This window comes from Bombus fervidus, chromosome 6, assembly GCF_041682495.2.
Source record: "Bombus fervidus isolate BK054 chromosome 6, iyBomFerv1, whole genome shotgun sequence".
In the NCBI taxonomy this organism is placed as follows: Eukaryota; Metazoa; Arthropoda; class Insecta; order Hymenoptera; family Apidae; genus Bombus; species Bombus fervidus.
Window position 1 is genome coordinate 8,942,372 of NC_091522.1, and position 19,238 is coordinate 8,961,609.

Genomic DNA, 19,238 nt, shown 5'->3' on the forward strand with positions numbered 1-19,238 from the left:
TCTTCGATAAGATAATACATATAACGCGGAAACGCGATAGAACAACCCTGTTGAATCGTGGTTATATGTGAACTGACACTCGAAAGATTTGTTAAGGCTTCTTTGAAACCCTGTAAGTGTGGATGTTGTTGAACTCTAATAGAAAAGATATAAAAACACGCACATATATTATATGTATAACATTGAAATGAGAAACATCGAAGTTAAAAATATCTAATATTTGAAAGTTTCAATAATTAACCTAGTAAAATAGTTGAAATTATCAACGTATTTTCTAAATAAAAACAACTGTTTTAATATTAATTTTATTATTTTTCTCAACCTGTAATTTTAACTACATCAATAATTTCTTTCTATAGCATTTTTCTATTTAATATTTAATATTAACTTATATATAATATAAAGTTTATTTAATACTTTAACGATAAAATTATTTTACTTCTGTGACATTCTTAAACATTTTTTAAATCTCATCATTCATCTGTAATAAAAAGATTTTCTTCCTTTGATATCCTTATGCGAATATCTACATATGCTTACATATTTAATATTAACATAATTTTTGTAAAGTTATGTAACATATAATCAGAACTTTCTCTTTTGTCTGTTTAAAATAAATTAGTGCGCACAAATATAGGTAGATTAGATTCAAATCCTGAATAAACCGCGCGTGAATTCTATCCTACCAAATTGTGCTATCCCTCCTCCATCCCTCGCTAAGCTTATAGACATACCTGTAGCGCGGGGAGTCATTTGACGGTCGAAAGTCATCACGCAGACATGTGTATACTCATTCGAAGCGCGTCGTTAACCTATTAACTGCGTAATACCCTTCGTTGTTATCTTGTAAGTATTTATACACTACTATTAAATCCATTTCTTTACTACGTATTCATTTAATCGTTTATTATAAATCTGTATAATAAAACTGAGTAGCTTTTTTAAGTATGTTTGCTTTTCTTTTGGTTGGTTAAATATATATTCGATTATTTGAATTTGAACTTATACAAATCTTGTATTAATAGTTTTCGAGGCAAAATTTCAGTTTGGCTATTACTTTAGGTTAATATAGTTGACTTTAATTATTTTAAATTGTGTTGGTTGTCTTTTATACAAATTATTCGATCGATTATTGGTTAATTACATGACTAAATTCGAACGAACAAAAGTCATGAATGAATTAGTAGACGGCTCGATGATTTGTAATTTATAATTTATCTAATTCCATAGTAATTAATACGTTGTATAATAATATGTAATTGATAATGCATAATTGTATTATTATCATGCATAGATATATGAACATAAAAATGAAAGTAAAAAAGATTAAACTAATCACTTTTTCATGTATGGATATATTAAATTATTTCTTTATTTCAAAATAATTAAACGAATCATAACCTTTATCACAATTTTTATTGTTGTTACGAAAGAATCTCAATGACAGATATCTTTCAATTTTAAGGTTATATGCAGCTTTTACGCAGTGTTCTGAAATTTAGTTGAACATTTTGATTTATTGCAAGCATAGTTGCATATTTATGAAACATTGTTTAGAAACACAATTTATTGTTAGAATGTTACTCTCGAACATTCACAATTTTTTTGATTTTTGCAAAGCGATTCATATCGATAATTCGATCGATTGATTCATAGATATTTGGCAATATTGGGAAGTATTTTATGATTTGTAAACAATATTTTATATATGTGTACACTTCTTTGTTATTTCCTTCTTGTTGAGGAGCAAATAACAATTAATAGGCAAATTTAGTAGTATTTTCTTAAATAAACACTTTACAAGAAGAAAAAGTAAATATGAAAATAAATTTTTGTTTTCCTTTCTGTTCCCCTTCTTTACTAATACAGCTTCATTTTCGGAGAATGTTTATGATCGCGCGCAATGCGGTCAATAGAGTCAATGTTTGTTGCGCAGTGTTATTTTCAATATTTTTTAGAGCACAATAATTCTTAATAATTGAAAATTCAGTTAGAAATCTCGCGCGAAGTTTTTGTTCGTAATGTTTTTTATTTTTCTTTTCTCATATTTTTTTTTTAATTCGATATCAGCTTTCGGTATTAGAATCAGTGCTTCTCTTAAAAGAATCTAACCTCTTCAAGAGTTAAAAATATGTTGTAGGCATTCTTGTCTATTGTATTTCCATTAATTTTATTTCTTCATATTTTGTTTGAATCATCGTTAATCAAAGAGATAATTTGGAGAGTTGTAACTATTAATTTTTTATTGAAATAAAATTTGAAAGTGTCAGTATTGAACTATAAAATAAAAACATCTAACATGCTTGGACGATCATTAGATTCTAAATTTCTAATTCTCAAGCTTGTAAATTGGAAGTGTACTTGTTTATCGTTATTACAGTTTATTAGAATTTCAATCTTCATCAGCACTAAAGATTTAAATTTAATAGTGTTCTATCTTTTTTTCTGAAGATTTTTCACAATCTCCAGTTGCACCATGGGATCCTATTCCTTCGTGATGGCATTTTCTGAACCGCAGTAACATTGATGGCACTACTCCTCGTATGTAATGGTGAGTCTCATGCATTTTCGTTCCTTTGGTTACCCAATCATGTCGTAGGATGAAAGGTCCGTATCGACACGGGTGACTGGTTGTATTACGCAGAATTTTTAGCGAGCATAACGACTACGGGTATTTGTTATACCCGTGAGTAGTAACGTTTCCTTTTTATGCGTTTTATTTATTAGTTCAGGATAGGTCTTCTTGCAGATGGCGAATTTTGATGATTAAAATTTCATATCAATAGAATCGATGAAAGCTCATTGAATATGCGTAAATAGATGATATGTGAATATTTCAATAGATAATGAATGTTGGAATTATTAAAACGGAATATAATGAAGAAATCGGATATCCTCCGATTTCATTACAGCTATTTTATGGTAATGTTTTTGATTTAATCATATTTTATCTTAAGATCTAATAACTTAGTTGTGTAATGTTTTATGTTATAAACTGGGATATAATTTCAAACATAAATAACAAGTTGAAGTTCAAATTTATCCGTATAATCGTGTAGCTACTGAATATCAAATGCAAGAAGGCACTTGGCGACAGGCAGATTTTGGGATCAAAGTAACAAGTTTGAAACACTGCTTTCATTTTGTCGAAAATGTATTTTGAGAAAGGAATCGCCCGAGGCTATTCCCATTAATATTCAACTTGGCGTCAATTATTACATTCTACTAAGTTTGAACTTCTTTTTTGATAGATACATAGAGTCCTTTTCTTAATTTTCAGTATTAGAATTTTAATGATTCCTTAAATTAGTAAAGTAAAGCATAAAATCATAATAATTTGTAATAACTTGTAATAAAAAGCCGTGGAAATGCGAAATGAAAGATCATTAGTCCGCTAGATAAAAATAAATACACTAATCATATTTTAGCTCAGGATTTTTAGGTTTAACTTTTTTCGTGTCCATTGCGAGAACTTAATTCACGTGCTCAGGTGCTACGTGGGTGAAACAAAGGCGACAAACACGATAACCATAGTTCATAAGCTTGTAATAATTTCTTAATGATTGACAATGCGCCATCGTATTGCGCACGATGTATTTTCCAAAATATGTATGTGTGTGTGGTTAAGCTGTGGAACTGCGTCCTTTCGATTATTATTACTACATTCGCTATAATTTCAAATATAAGAAAAATTCATAAGCAATAATTGCATTACAATTTACCATAAAACAGAGTCGTTATTAAATACAACAGATTCTAAAAAATATATTATTATTGATCCTAATCCTAATCAATAAAATTCTTATAATAATACCAAATTTTATATCTCATTTATCACAGTAATATCATTTTTTTAGTAGGCGCATATACTCATTCAATTATAAACATTTCTAATTAAAATTGAGATATGCACGTATTTATATCGTGTTTTACGCAATTCTCGCTAGCCGTGGTCAAACGATTTTAGGAAAATAGTATGTAAATTAGAGTGTGAAAGCAGTGTGCTAAACTCGAGTATCAGAGGCGTCTCGGGATGTCGTCTCTAAGAAGGCTTTTGCGTTTGACGTGTATACTCGTTATTGTTTGATTTTAATTACGCACCCCGTAGGAGATTTTTGAAACTAAATTCTGCAGTTAACAGGTTAATGGCTTCCCATTGTATGGATCATCAACAAGATCGGAAATCACTCCTGTTACTTTGTCACTGTACTCGTAATAGTGTTTCTAGTATTTAGTAATAGTAGTAGTAGTAGTAGTAGTAGTTTTGTTTCTTGGCCGATGTACAGTTCGGTTTACAACTAATTTGGGCAAATCGCGGTTGTTTTGTTAGTGTTGCGAGTGATTAATTACGAATTGGATTAGAGTTGCGAACGAGTGTTAATTACGGTTTGAATTAGAGCTACGAAAAACTACTAACATCGGTTTGTTCTATGTATTAGTGTCGCGAAAAAATGATCGTGTTTGCTATAACGTTGCGAATGATAAGATATCACGATTGCTCTTAGAATTTTTTCTTTATAAATTACTATAATTTCTTACAGAATAGTATTAAAATTTTTCTTATTTAAAATTTGAATTAATAGAAAGGAATTAATTAATTTTGTACAGTTGCAATTTATGGTCATATAAATGTGGTTAATATTAAAAGTAGCATTTTATCCATGCAACAATTTGAAAAAAAGAATTAAGAAATGCTGTGATATTCCTCCATCATGATTGTTTTAATTACCATTCTATTTAGTGTTACATCAATGAATGATCGCGCTTTTTTAGTATTGCTTTTATAAAATGCTCTAAATTATTTCACTGAGACTATGGACGTGTATATTTCAGTTCCTGTATCATGTACTGTAGCCAAAAAGGTTGCACGAAAGGTGATCATGTATCAATAGCTTGTAATATATTTGCTTTGAGACTTTTCACCATTACAGTTGCGTGTATTTAAATACGAGTGCATAGATTACTGTTTATTAGCATTGTGTAAACGATTAAAACACCTTGCTGTGGTGTGTTTTTAGGAATTTTCTGTTTCCTTTTTCTTGTTCTACCAGTAGTAAATTAATCGGTATAGCAGAATAATAAAGCACCCTTATTTACATCCGTGATCTATTTGACAAATTTTCTATTTTATAGCTGTTTTAAAGCTAATTTAGCAAATTAGTGTTGCGAGACAAATTTACGGTTTGTTGATCGGGTCTACACCGAGTAGATATTTTGATGGCCCTTTTGGCTACCAAATTGATTTCTTTTTTAGCACGCTTTGTTGCCTTTTGGAGTGTTTCTTGCTGAAAATACTGCTAAAAACTGCATATGTTTCATAGCTATGAGTATTTTCAATTTGATGTCAATTACTTGAAATTGTCATAAAGTGTTATAATAAAGAATGTTCTGATGATATATTTGAGTTATATATTGCTGCTTAAATATATCATCAGAACATTCTTTATTATAACACTTTACATTGCTGCTTCTTGCATTTAAAGTTATAGCAAAACGAGCTCATTTTATTTGGTTAGAAATGAATCATGTGATTTTAATGGAGTTCTTTTTTCGTTCTTTGTGTTCAAAACAAATTTTTAATGTCTAATTTAATTCAAATTTAAATTGCATTATATGTTCACAATTCTGGTTAAAATGTAATTATCGGAATATATTTTGATGTGTTATACGTTCTCCTTTCAGTTGTAATTTTGTGTAAATACTAACCCAATAAATAAGATTGTTATAGAATACGAATATTAATATATTAAGTACGTTAAATATATATGTATGTAATTAAAGGATCAAGAGTGAAATAACGTGTACAAAATAAAATGATTAAAACAAAATAGGATAATTGTTACGAAAGGACATTTGAGCTTTACTTACTGAGAATTAATTATTTTTTTGTTTCAGAAACTATTCTATATGCGATTTAATATTCCATACATATAATATTCCATTTCCTTTTCTTTATTAAAATTTAGTTTCAATTCTAACCACTACAAATGTTATAACCTTATTCTACGCTAGATCGGTAACGTTGGGAATGACACTAGTGTAATGATAAAAGAATGTTGCATACGAGATGTCGAATAAAGGAATGTATTAGATGGTAGGTGATATTCTGTAATATCCTTATAGACGATATACGTGATAGATTTGTCACTTCATGAGACATCGTGTTTCACATTCTGAAATACCGATCGTGTAAAAAATCACAGGTTCGTTATGCCCTCTATGGAAAGTTCAGAAATTTTATTGAATTCAATCAACGAAATCACTAACATTAACAGTAAAGAAATTCCTTTTTATTACATTCCTACATGAATCACACAAGCATATATATATATATATATAGGTATGTATGCATCACATTGCGATGATAGAATTTTTGTAGTGTGCAATGGATTAGCCATCTATTAAAAATTGCATTCGCAGTTTTTTAATACAGCAGAATGAAAATATCAGCTTTTAAGAGATTCATATTGCGAAAGTGATGGTATTGAAATGTTTGTCATAATACTGTTACGGGATCGGTTCTCTTCTTCGAATCGATCGGTTCGGTCTTCTTTGAATAAATTGTTATTCGCTACGGTCTATGAAGTATACGTACAATGTAAGGCACAATTGAAAATTTCTATCATTTCTTTCTACACAATAAATATGTCGGATATCGGTAAAGATCGATTGTCTTAATTTTCTGCCACGATCCACATTGATCTTGGCATGTGACTATTAAATAGCTTTGACGTTCTACATTCTGACTATTAAATAGCTTTAACGATTCATTCTGTTTGTCAAATGCTTGCAACAATATTAATTTGCGAGAGCTTTTTTCGGAAAACGAATGCAGATACGCGTTAAAATTACATAAATGAAATTAATACATTTCATATATAACACATACAAAATATTGGTGATTTTATAAAGTTCTGTATCAAAGGCGATATGGTATTTTTTTGTGCCATTAACGCTGTCATATCTATCGTTCTAATTTTGCTCTATGTCTAACTTATTTCTTCTTTTGCATACGGGGTGTCTCAGTATTGATGGTACAACCTGGTGCAGTGATTATACATGAGAAAATAAGTCGCAAATTGTGGAATAAATTTTTTTCATTTGATGCTTTGTTTTCGAGGAAATCGACTTTGAATTTCCTTTGAGTACGCGCGCATTTGACTATGTTGTGGTTAAACGAATCTCGATATAAACTATTATTTACTTTATCCATTTATGTGGAAACGTATATATAAAATCAAAAGTTTATTCCGAAGGCAATGCAAGTCTTCCACAATTAAACACGAGGGTCATTTTGGCGTTCGCAGAACTAAAAACGGAAAATATGTTGGGAAGCGTGCACGGAAAATATGTTGGAAAGCGTGCACGAAAATTTAATTCGGAGAGCACACCTGTGTATGCAGTACAGTGGTCAACATTTTCAACAATTTTTACATTAATAAAGTGAATCTTAAGAATTATATGTCTTATTATTACTCATAAACCTACAGCATATGGTGTGTATCGTGATTCGTTTAACCACGATATAGTCAAGTGCATGCGTACTCGGAGGAAATTCAAAGTCGACTTTCTCGAAAATAAAACTTCAAATGAAAAACATTTGTTCCATATTTTCGATATATTTTCTTATGTACAATCATTTCCTCCAGGTTGTACCATCAATACTGGGACACACTGTATATAACGGACTGTTCGTAATAAAGGAACTTGTGACAAAGGATCGGAGTTGTGTATTGTTTCATTCTTTCAGTCGAACCGATAGAGTAGTAGTGAGTGAATGGTTCCACCGTCTCAATTACCAGGTGTGAATTCTTGCTAGCGTGGAGTGACCAGTAGCGACGAATTCGCGTTACAAACTCAATCAGAGTTTTTATTATTCTCACAGACATTTCACAAATATGTACGTCTAATTAAGCCATTTTAGATATTCTTTATTTAATATTTTAGTTATTGGTTATTTACTTAGAGTCAGTCGACTTCTAGTTAAATAACTTGACTTGTGTAAACTGAAATTTGAAATCACGATGATTAAAAGCTTTTAGTTCTTTTTGTTTAAAGCGACTTTTGAGATATATGAATCATACAGAATTGATCAACTCCTGCAAGGTTGTTAGTTCTTTTGTTTTTAAAAAATTAATTCAAGAAAAATATTAACTATGTATTATAGTACTAAAATTAGATTCAGATTTATGTTTAGATTGTTATATAAATTTCTCTCGTTTTTCCTATCGTAAAATGTAAAAATTTATGTTAAGGGAAATTAAACTTACGTATATTGGGTAGTTTATTAGTAAATAATCCATATGAGAAGTCAATTAAAACAAAGTTAGAAAAAAGCAACACGAAGGAAAGAAACTTTGGAATTCACTTACCAAATACGCTAATGATCCGTGAATTTCGATACGGTGAAGATTTTAAAGACGGTATTAACGAATTCCTGGCAAGTTCTTACGCCTGCAATTCCCCGAGCTCGGCTCAGATCAGAGGATAAAAAGAGCGAATAACAGTGTACCAAAGAACAAAGCCAAGCCTCTCGGATCTGATGAACGATTTGATATCACTTCACTTGCTAAGAAATGAAATTTTTATCATTTCTATTTTTTCCCTAATAGAAAGAATTATGATAAAGTTTTGATATATTAAAACGAGTTTTACAGTATGGATTTAATAGAATTATTTCAAATTGAATAAGCTAATACTCGATTAATTTTAATTAAAGGTGACTAAAAAGGAAAAAAACGATAAAAGTTATCTTTCTTATTAATTTGTCTCTAACTTGGTGCACTGAATGCAGTTTTGTTCCACCGGTGATTTCTACTACTTTCTTTTCTATTTTACTGGTTTGAATTTAGCTTGGGAATAATTAAGTTACTTCTATCCGACTGTTTCTGAGAATTAGGTTGAGGACGGAAATTATGGAAACTAAATTAACGAGTTCTTTTAGTCGAGATTAACGAATTATTGCATTTAGATTTGCCACATTGCGAGGGATAAGAGATATATATATATATATAACATATAAGAAATAAGAGATACCTACATCAGAAAATACAGTTTCCGAAAATATTCAATAAACTATTCTTTCATATTAACAAATTCAACGTAAACTGCCAATGCAAAAAAGTATTAGAAAAATTAGGTTAATTTGATAAATTATTATTAGGAAATTTAAAATTAAAATTTTTAAGAAACTATCTTGTTTAGAATCTTATATTGTAAAGACTGTGTATATATATATGTATATATACACATATATACATTGAGTATAGCGATAGAAATTTCACCAATTATACAGTTAAATATTCTCTTCGTTTATATCCACCATATCTATCAATCACAGTTTTCCTCAATATTAATATTCATACCTGCTATTAAATATTCGATAATATTGAATATTACATTCTGTTTCTTCTGTTAGAATCTATTATATTTGTTAAGGTTATTGGATGTATGTGAATACAAAGGAACGTGTGAATAAATTGTAAGGTAGAAAAAATATATATTTTTGAATATTAAAGTGTAAGTACAAGGTTTGCAATACAATATAAGCTGGTCCAGATTCGCACGCTAGCAGCGTTACCCTATGACTGAAAAACCCTGAAGCCAACGTTGCATGTGTACCGTTTATGGTTTGCCTTCAACGCAGTCTTTTGTCTATACGCTATCGATGGCTTCAGTGCTTGAGAAAACTAAAGACCAGATGTAGAGTTTTCTTAGAAGTGGCGACCACTTCAACAATATTTTCATTTCAGATTTTCATTTTAGAGCATTTATTTTATATCAAAATTTTTCAATGGGATTTAGATATAATACTTTTAAATAATATACGTATAATTTCTCTAATTCTTGAAAACACTGGTTTTCGCACTACTTTTCCATGTATTTTGAATCTTTGTCTGGTATAAATACAAAATGTTAAGCGATTTATTTCTCTAACTACCTAGAATAGTTACCATATTTTGTACGAGATCAGCAAGTGTTCTAATATATACGGATGAGAGTATATAACTTCCACTGTCCTAGAGTTTAAAGCTTAGATTTCCTATAAGTGTCAAACGAGTACGAGTATGTATTCACCGCTTTTGGCTAAACATATCGTTCGCCAGTGGAAATATCCTGTTAGAGTCAGACACTTGTATGCCAGTTGAAGACTGCAGGGGAAGAACATCTTCCCATTCAAAGCAAAAAAGACATAAATATTCGATAACATAAGATTGGAGTTGATATCACTTGGAACGTCAAATTTTTATTATAACTTTTTAATAAAATTTTAAATGATCTATATACATTGCTTTTGTGTTTGGTTAGATCCATTGCAGTTAGAATAAGGTGAAAATGTTTGGCTGTTAAAATTTAAGACATTCTATGTACGCCTTCGTTTAAAATAATGCATAATCAGGTGTATTCTGACACGAGGGCATTTGTTACATTTAGTTTTTAGATATATGATTAATGTAACTTTCTGAGTAATTAATATGAGTAATTCTCCAGTGAGAATTGCATTCCTGTTATATGAACTCCAATTATATATGAGCTGGTTGTTCCCCGATGAGATCAGATAAATGAGATCCTACGTGTAACGTGTTTTATAACTTGCTTTATTTGTGTCTGGAAAGTCGTGATATAAATGAAATTAAGAAGATTCTATGACTCAAAATAAGACGAAAATCAGAAATAACAAAACTGCATTGAAAGTTTCATTTTTGAGAAAATCGAATTCAAACATGTCTAGCCAAGGATTAGCCTGATGCACGTATACTCGACAAATTCAAATTCGATTCCCTCGAAAACGAGATTTCAAATGAGAAAATTTTGTCGTACATTTTCAACCTATATTCGCATGTAGAATAGCTCACTCCTGCATAGTCAGGAATTAGTCAGCACTTAACAAGTTTTCAAACTAAATTTTCTGGAAAATGAAGCTCCCAATGCAATTTTGTTATTGTTGACTTTCGTCTTATTTTGAGTTATAGAATACCGGGTCGTCTCTCTTGCACTACAATTTTCAGAATACATTTTACACAAGCTACTTGATGATTTACCATAAAAATTTGAAATAACAATTTCACAACTCAAAATGAAACACAAATCGGTGATAACGAAGTTATATTTGAAACATCTTTTATAAACGTCTGAAAAATTTGCAAAATTATCCCTAAAACCTCGTTTACATTACTCAAGTTATCCAACTTCAAGTAACTTGAAACTAGTTTACTAGCCTGAACTTGTTATTTACTTGATCTGACATATATGTATATATCATGTCAACTTCAAGTCGCTTGATTAATCTGAACGAGGTTTAAAGCTTTGTAATTCTAAGTAAATCCAATATGTGATCAGACATATGGGATCAGACACATTACAAACTAACAACGAACCGTAGCTATCAGTTTATATCATAAAAGTTAAATTTTGTGCTATTCGTCGCTGCAATATAATTTCACGACACTCGATTAAAGTAATCATAAATGTAATATTAAATCTATTCACTCGGTGAAATTCAAAACGATCTACCGCAACTTGCCGTATGGGATTTTCGAGTGGGAAAGATTAATAGCTCCACCAGCGTACGAGGTTACCCGTTAAACTATAATTAACTAAAAAGGGCGTAACACCATCCGTATCTCCATATACAGTTGCCGTGACAAGTTCAGTGTACGATTTGCTTACAATTAGTATAGCACGTATTACTCGCGTAATTTTCGTAATCTCAGAACAGGATCGTAATGCTTGTAGTTTGTAATAATCTATTCAGAGAGATACATTTACATTTAAATACTAAAGAATAATGTTAAAAATATACGAATTTTTATATTGATCCGAAAGGAATTTTACATGATTTTACCTGATATAAGTCATCATGAGCTTACGACTAGTAGTCATTTATATGGGAAGTGATAGAAAATGCATAAAAAGACCTGGTTAATTAAAAATATTGTTGTGACTATAAAATATTTATTTATACTTTACTATTTTCTAGTTAGGTTTCATTCCTTTGGGCGACGATCTACTGATAAAATATCATTCAGAAAATCTGACAGAAAGCAATACCTATATTTTTATTTTAATCCCATAATGCCATAATCAGTGATTATATGTTTGCAAGATTCAATTCTACTTAGTTACATGAAATCGAGTAGGTTTATCTGCTTAAAAAACACCAACGCGTTATCGGTACTTTGAGAATCATTCAAGTTAGACTTCATATCGGTTTTCTACTTATCGATGTTTTAACTATTTTAGAAAGCAGTGCTTGATAGAAAATCGATGATGAAAAGAATCGATCTACACTGCAATGAGATAAAGATCTACTTACAGTGAACAGCGTTTAAGATTCCTTACAACCTAAAATGTATTTATTTGCAATAAGATACAGATCAATTTACAGGGAGCAGAATTGAAGATTTTTCGCAACTTAAAATTTATGCGATTGCGATGAGATACAAAGCAACTTACAGTGAGCAATATTTGATTGAAAATCGATAAAGAACTTATGCGAAACGACCTAATAATTTGCCAAGTAACATAGTAGTGTGTTAATAGCCACAAGTATGTCGTAGGGTGTTCGATGTTTGGCAAAGTGGATCACTCGGTTCCGATCAGTAAAGACTGAAGACGAGGGTGTGTAGAGGGTAGTAGTAGAGGAGAGGATCGCGTGGGAGGATGGGTTTTGGCATAGCAGAGCGTGTCGGTGCAGTAGGGGAGAATGGATTGGAATGGGAGAATGGGTGTTCTCTCCCAAGTGTTCGGCTGTCGGGAGCAGCCAGGCGGGTAGTCAGTGCGTCGTCAGCCTTCGCGTCGTCGTGATGCTCTTCTGTTCTTTCTTGTCTTTCTGGTTTCGTCCTTCCAGTTCATTCAGCGCCTACCTCGTCGGTACACCAGCTATATCGTGTTATTGTGACTTTTTCTATTCTTTCATCACAGAGAACGATCGTCAATACTATTCATTCAATTAGTTGAAAGTTGAAAATAGATTTGTGTTTTTATATTTGATTCATTGCTTTTTAAAACGTTCTTGTGATTTCATGTGTTGTTGCTGTCGCACGCGATTTATACTGACAATCATAAACTTCAGATTCCCCGGAGAACTTGAATGGAAAGAGTACCGAGATTCATCGTAAAGGAACAGTTTGACGCGCTTCAATACTACATTTCTCTCGTTTTACTTTAAATTGGTTGTTTGTTTTGTGGTGGATTTTCATCGTTCTTTTCAAGAGTTCTCAAAATCGAGAAAGGGAGAGAAAAAAATTATCCTTTTACGTGTGATTGTGTTTCCTCTAGTGCTATTAATAAACTTATCAATGGTTTCTGTGATGATCTTTTCATAGAAGAGGGTATGTGTTTATACTTGATTCGTTTACACGTTTGTGTTCATGATTATTCAATAGGTCACAATGAATGAAATTGTCGATATTTTAAAATATATTCTTATATATTAACAATTGCAAATTAAATAATATCAGTATATTATTCATGAAATTTAAAGTTTGTAATCTTTTATTGAATTTTATTCTCTTTCTGGTCGATTAATACTTAACGAAATAGTAATAATATCTTACAATCAAATATGTTAAACAATAGAAAGATTTATTTCAGAATAATGAAAAACTGTTTGTTTTTTCCTTTTAATTGATCTTGAAGCTTAAATTAAATGCCTTTACTTACTATTGAATAATCCTTTATGTTTGTAAGGATTTTTACTAAACTAAACTAAACTAGGAGCAAACGTTGGAATGTTCGAATTATGACATAAATATATAAGAATAATATTTATAAAACTTTCTCTACCGTTTCATGTCAACCCTGATTATTTAATATCAGATTTATTAAAGAAACACGCGAACATGTAAGAATCTTGTATATAAATTAAACAATATTGAAATTCCGAAACATTTGCTTATTAATTATGCTACGTTTAAATCGTACGCCACGAAAACGTATGTTCTCTCCAAATATTTTCTTTTGTGAAGTACATACGCATTTATATGCATGCAAAAGTGGCTCTCCAAGTAAAAGATGCAATGAAATTTGCACTTCAAGCGTCAGATCTTAACTAGTGTCTGAGTAATCTGCTTTGAACATATTGTTTGAAGATAGAAAGGATTGATTTTTTTGATCATACTTAATTTATTGTTTATTCTTTTGTTTTCCCTTTTTAGGATACTGTTTTAGTACCTTTATTATTTTAATATTTACCAATCCTTTTGGATCTTTTTGGACATTTTTTTTTTTGGTTATTTGTATCAAACAAAGAATATATTTATTTCTAGAATTCGGTGCAAAAATTCGTACATTTCCTTTATTATTATGTATAGAGTTAATTATATTATTTATGACTTAAAGAACAGAAATCATTTGATTTTGTATCAATGAATATTAAAAATTTTTTTTATATAAACACTTTTCATTGTTTTCACTTCTATTATAGGAACCCTTCATACATCTTTCCAATACCTTTTCTACTGTTACAATTTTTTTCTAAAGAGAAAAATGTATCATTTTTGCATTTTATAGACGAACAGCTATTTTTTATTTTACGAGTATTATTTTGTAATAGTATACAATTTGGGGAGTACTGCTGACTTTTTTGAAATTGCAGTATATTAAAAAGGGCTATTTGAAAAGGTAAAAAATCATTTGAAAAAATATCGCAAACAATTCTAAGTATTTTTAATTTTATTTTAGAACTAAACTGAAATCTAGTCTAAAACTAACTATATACATGCAAATTAAACGACAGGATATAAACGGAAAACAATTAAGAAAGAAGCTTGATTTAATATATATCGATAATAAATTCAAATAACTAAAAATAAAAAATGAAGAATGATTTTAATTCCTGTATCATATTTATGGATCTCATTTATGGCTTTAATTATGTCGTGGATTCTTATTTTGTGGAGTTTTTCTAGATTGAAGTTTGGCTTAGGTTTAGATTTGGATGTTGAATTTGAGTTGTAAAGTAAAATTAGAATTACTTCTAATCATCTGCAACGCTACTTTTCTGATATTTTGCTTATTCAAATAGTCTTTTTTAACATATTGAAGTTTGAAAAGCATCAAAGGTATTCACCAAATTATATAGTATTAGCTCATTTTGTAATAAAATATTATTTTTTACAAAGTCATAATGGAGCATTGATTTTGATCATGACTACTGTAATGTTTAAGATTGAATTGATTATAAATATTGTAACGTTGATAATTTATGTAATTTGTAAAGCTCTTGGCTATCATATTTTTAATAGTACGATTGAAATGCTAATATAATATTGAAACATAATAATATCAGTAGGTTCATACGTATATTAATACATTAAAGTACATAACTTTACGATTGCTTGAATTGATGACTATATCGTATCGTAGTAGGAGAAATGTGACAAAAAGTTTCGAGATTGACTTCCAGTGAAGGTTGCACCGTGCCATGAATTCTCTGATATCGAACGAACAGCACCGCTTGCTTTATTCTCATTGTTAGGCCGATACGCCAAGTAAAGTGCTTGCGAACTTTTTAGAAAGTTTCGAGTATTTTTTAATATTAAATTATACGATCTTTTTTTTTACTTTCTTTTGTATTATATTTATTTTTAATTTTGCTCTTCGATATATATTTTCCAATAAGAATATATATGTATATATTACATATATCTCACTAGAACTAGCCGCGTTTTTGTTCATTTTGCCATTTACATCATTTATCCCTTGCACGCTGTGGACTTTAAGAATTTCTCATCTTTATAAATTTACAGACAAAATCAATAAAGAAATAAATCAGATCAAGTATATTCATTTATTTATACATTATACTTTCATTCTTCCTCAACCACAATGTGGGTTTTGTGGATTGGGTCACTGTTTTGGCTAAAAACTAAAATTAATTATTCCAGCTTCCTAACTGCTTCCTTATATACCATATAAAATTACGTATTTATTTACATTACATTTACTACTTTATCTCTTCATTAATAATTATTATCGATGATATATGGTGATGAACAACTAGGTCCATCATGACATAGTAAAGTGACGAATAGCATCATTATAGAGGAACTGGTGGGGTCGTTGGACAAGTACAATGAAGAACAAAATTATTAATACGGTAGATGGCTCGATTATAACTGTATGAAGAAAAATACTGCCATCTACACACATCTACTACTTTTTTTCTACACAAATTGGTATTTTTGTTATTTGATCTTACATCTAATCAGTAAAAGTTTGATTACAGCCGAATATTTTTGCAAACGTTAAGATATGTATATATATATATATATTAATCTATATATTTTTAAGTTAAAGTAGTATCGAGTTTGTTAAAGCTGATTTTGACGAAGAAAACCTTACAAATCGAATGCAGCGCTCTTTTCGGGGAAAAGTGGAAATTATAAAAGTTCCATTTTAGTCAACCAAAGTGGCAACTTACCTCCTGTTAACTCTAAGCATCGTACGACGGTTGCTTTGTTCTCTTGTTCACATTCATTCGTTCTTTTTATTCTACCGGCTTGGATTCAGCTTAGAGAATTTCAGAAATCAAAATTTATCAAGGTTTCGTTAATCTCGACTTTGCGGAGATAGACGTTTTGATATTAACGCGACTACTCGATGCTATCGCTTTAACAATATTTTATTAAAGACTCTTAAAGCGCAAAAACGGTCGATGAAAATTATTGAAATATGAAGATGTTATTGTGTATTGGATTTTAAAGAAAATTTACAATTTCTAAATGACCAAGTTATTAGTAATTTTCCATTTAAAATCGATTTCCCGAAAAACTTCTTTTTAGATATGTCACTCTTTTAGTTAACTGCCGATATTGTAACAACACGATGCAAAAACACATACATTCCGGATTATACAAGAAATTTTTTCCAAAATTGATGAAAACCTGTTAGAAGGATATGCTGTAAAAGTGATCTCGACTTTCAGTTCAAGCATTGATCTGCAAAATCATTCTTTTTGAAGGGTAATGTTAAATTTTTATGAACGTTAATCAAATATTTTTCGCTACAGTTATGTTTCCGACAGTATATTCGTGATATTTTTTATTTAGTATCTTCGTCTTCCATTCCTTCTTCAAACCCATAAAATAGCACCATTCTCATTAATGCTTCTTAATATGCGTGTCCGTGCACGTACTTCTATATGGCCACCATTAGTAGTACGTGAACTTACTCGTAACTTGATTTTCAAGCTTTTAAAGATTTTTTCAACAAGATCTGATATCGGTCGGAGGCCACGTAAAGCATATTCAATTTCATGCTTCAATTGTTGCACTGACGCAAATCCTTCAGAAACGTAAATTCTGATTTGTATAATAGTACATTTTAGAGACTACTGGTTATACAAATTTGTAGTTTTACAAATTTTCGATTATTTGAATAATATTAATTCCCTCACGTTAAATTAACTCAACGCATCAATAGATATTTGTGTTAGAGATCATATTCATTTATGTGTCATTTAATTAATTAATTCAACTAGTTGTGTAGCTAATGTCTCGTTTTTTTTCTGGAACTTATTTGCGTAGCTTTTCATTTCCTTTTATTTCTATTGTTTCTACTATTATGTATTAATATTTATTCTAATATGATTATACATATTCTATTTGGTTAATTTGCTGCTGCTCAACTTACCAACTCCTAAGTCTAACATTATGGTTTAACATTCTACTCACCAATCAGAGTGTCCGAGGATCAATACTAGTACTATTCTATATCCTAGTGTAGTAATCTAATCTACAGAAATTCCAATCTTGCATTATTAAGTTATTACAACCTTAAGTTATTCTGGATGAATGAAATAAATATTTAAAAAATGTGGTTAACAATTTAAATATCTTTCACCTTCGGCACATTTTAATAATACATTGTAATCGTAAACTGGAAAATAGGCACTTTTCGTGATATAAATTGCACTAATGAAATTTAGTTTTACAAGAATAATTTTACATTATGACTTTTTCTTTCTACATCTTTCATTGAAGCTACTATGTGAGGAAGCAATCTTAAAATAATTATATTTTTTGTAATATGGAAATTTTTGCTTCTAATCTATTTCTAAGGTTATTCATGTCCACGATGAGAATGCTCAGTGTAATACAACGCATTTATAATAGGTAGTATAAATTAATATCCGTGAAGATTGTTATCAAATTTTGATACATTTAGAAAAAAGAAGACTGTGTTTGGGGTAAAATTAATTAACCGTCTATAAAACAATTATTATTTTCACTACTATTTATTGTACATAGTCCTTATATAACGGCATAGGACGACCTTCCGGCTTTATATCTTTCTCTTATCTCCGCTTACTTTTCATTCTCTTTGTTCATCCTTCTCCATCTATCCTATTACATTTAGTATTTTTCGTTTTTCTTCTGTAATAGTGGAAAACATAAATTCGTAACTTGATTGGATAGTTTTAGGGGGTCAATAAAAAATGTTGGATAAATGTGTCGTTTGTATAATTATGGGGTCATATTCAAATTCTCGGTGAGCCACATTCGAATGGCAAACAGAACGATTGAAGTCAATAGTCGATAAGTTGGAACATATTGAACTGGCCCATCGTTTATCCGATCAAACCATTTGTCCTGTATGGGCAATATTCACGATAGGATCATGCACTATCAAGGTTAATTCGGATCCTGCAACCTCGAGACGGAAATAGATGCACATAATTCTATTCGTAAATACAACATTATCTTTATACCAAACACTTCCCATTCATATCTTTTTACCGCTAATTGATCAATGTACACGTATGGGCAATGTTTGAGATTTGGAGATTAGCTTCTTGAACAAAAGAGATTATCCAAAATTTTCTGCACTGACAGCGTTCAGTATTTTGTAAGCATTCTATGTGACGAGAACATTTTGTATAAAGAAAATTTCATGTTATGATCTATGTATACTTTCAAATACATTTTAATACTTAAAAGGAATATTAGGAAGATTCAAAATTTAACAATTTTATTTTATGATTTATTAAATTGTTTAGTCCATTTATCAAGTTGCGTAGAATTTTACAAGATAAGCTATGTATATATATATATATATACATTTATATACATATATATACAATATATACAATATATATATATTATATATATATATATATACATTTACACACACACATATGTATATATATATGTATATTTTACTTCCAGTAATCAATACTGTGAATGAATCCGAGTGTTCCAATGCAGAGGGGTGACTCTTGCCATTATTCTTAA

The 19,238-nt window shown here is 30.0% G+C and overlaps 2 protein-coding genes across 6 annotated transcripts in view; one reads left to right on the forward strand and one right to left on the reverse strand.

Annotated features, from left to right (window-relative positions):
• The window catches only part of Prom (prominin), a 31,584-nt gene that overhangs the window by 9,392 nt on the left and 2,954 nt on the right, over positions 1–19,238 (reverse strand). The window lies entirely within an intron of this gene.
• Positions 760–19,238, forward strand: part of LOC139987931 (trace amine-associated receptor 9) — a 117,814-nt gene continuing 99,335 nt past the window's right edge. For 3 of the 5 annotated variants that reach the window (XM_072004756.1, XM_072004760.1, XM_072004758.1), the window contains exons 1-2: positions 760–846; positions 2,452–2,551. The gene's annotated coding sequence lies outside the window, so the exon portion shown is untranslated. Of the gene's footprint in view, positions 847–2,070; positions 2,137–2,451; positions 2,552–12,769; positions 13,335–19,238 lie in introns of those variants that run through there. The other 2 variants (XM_072004757.1, XM_072004759.1) reach the window with 2 other exon arrangements.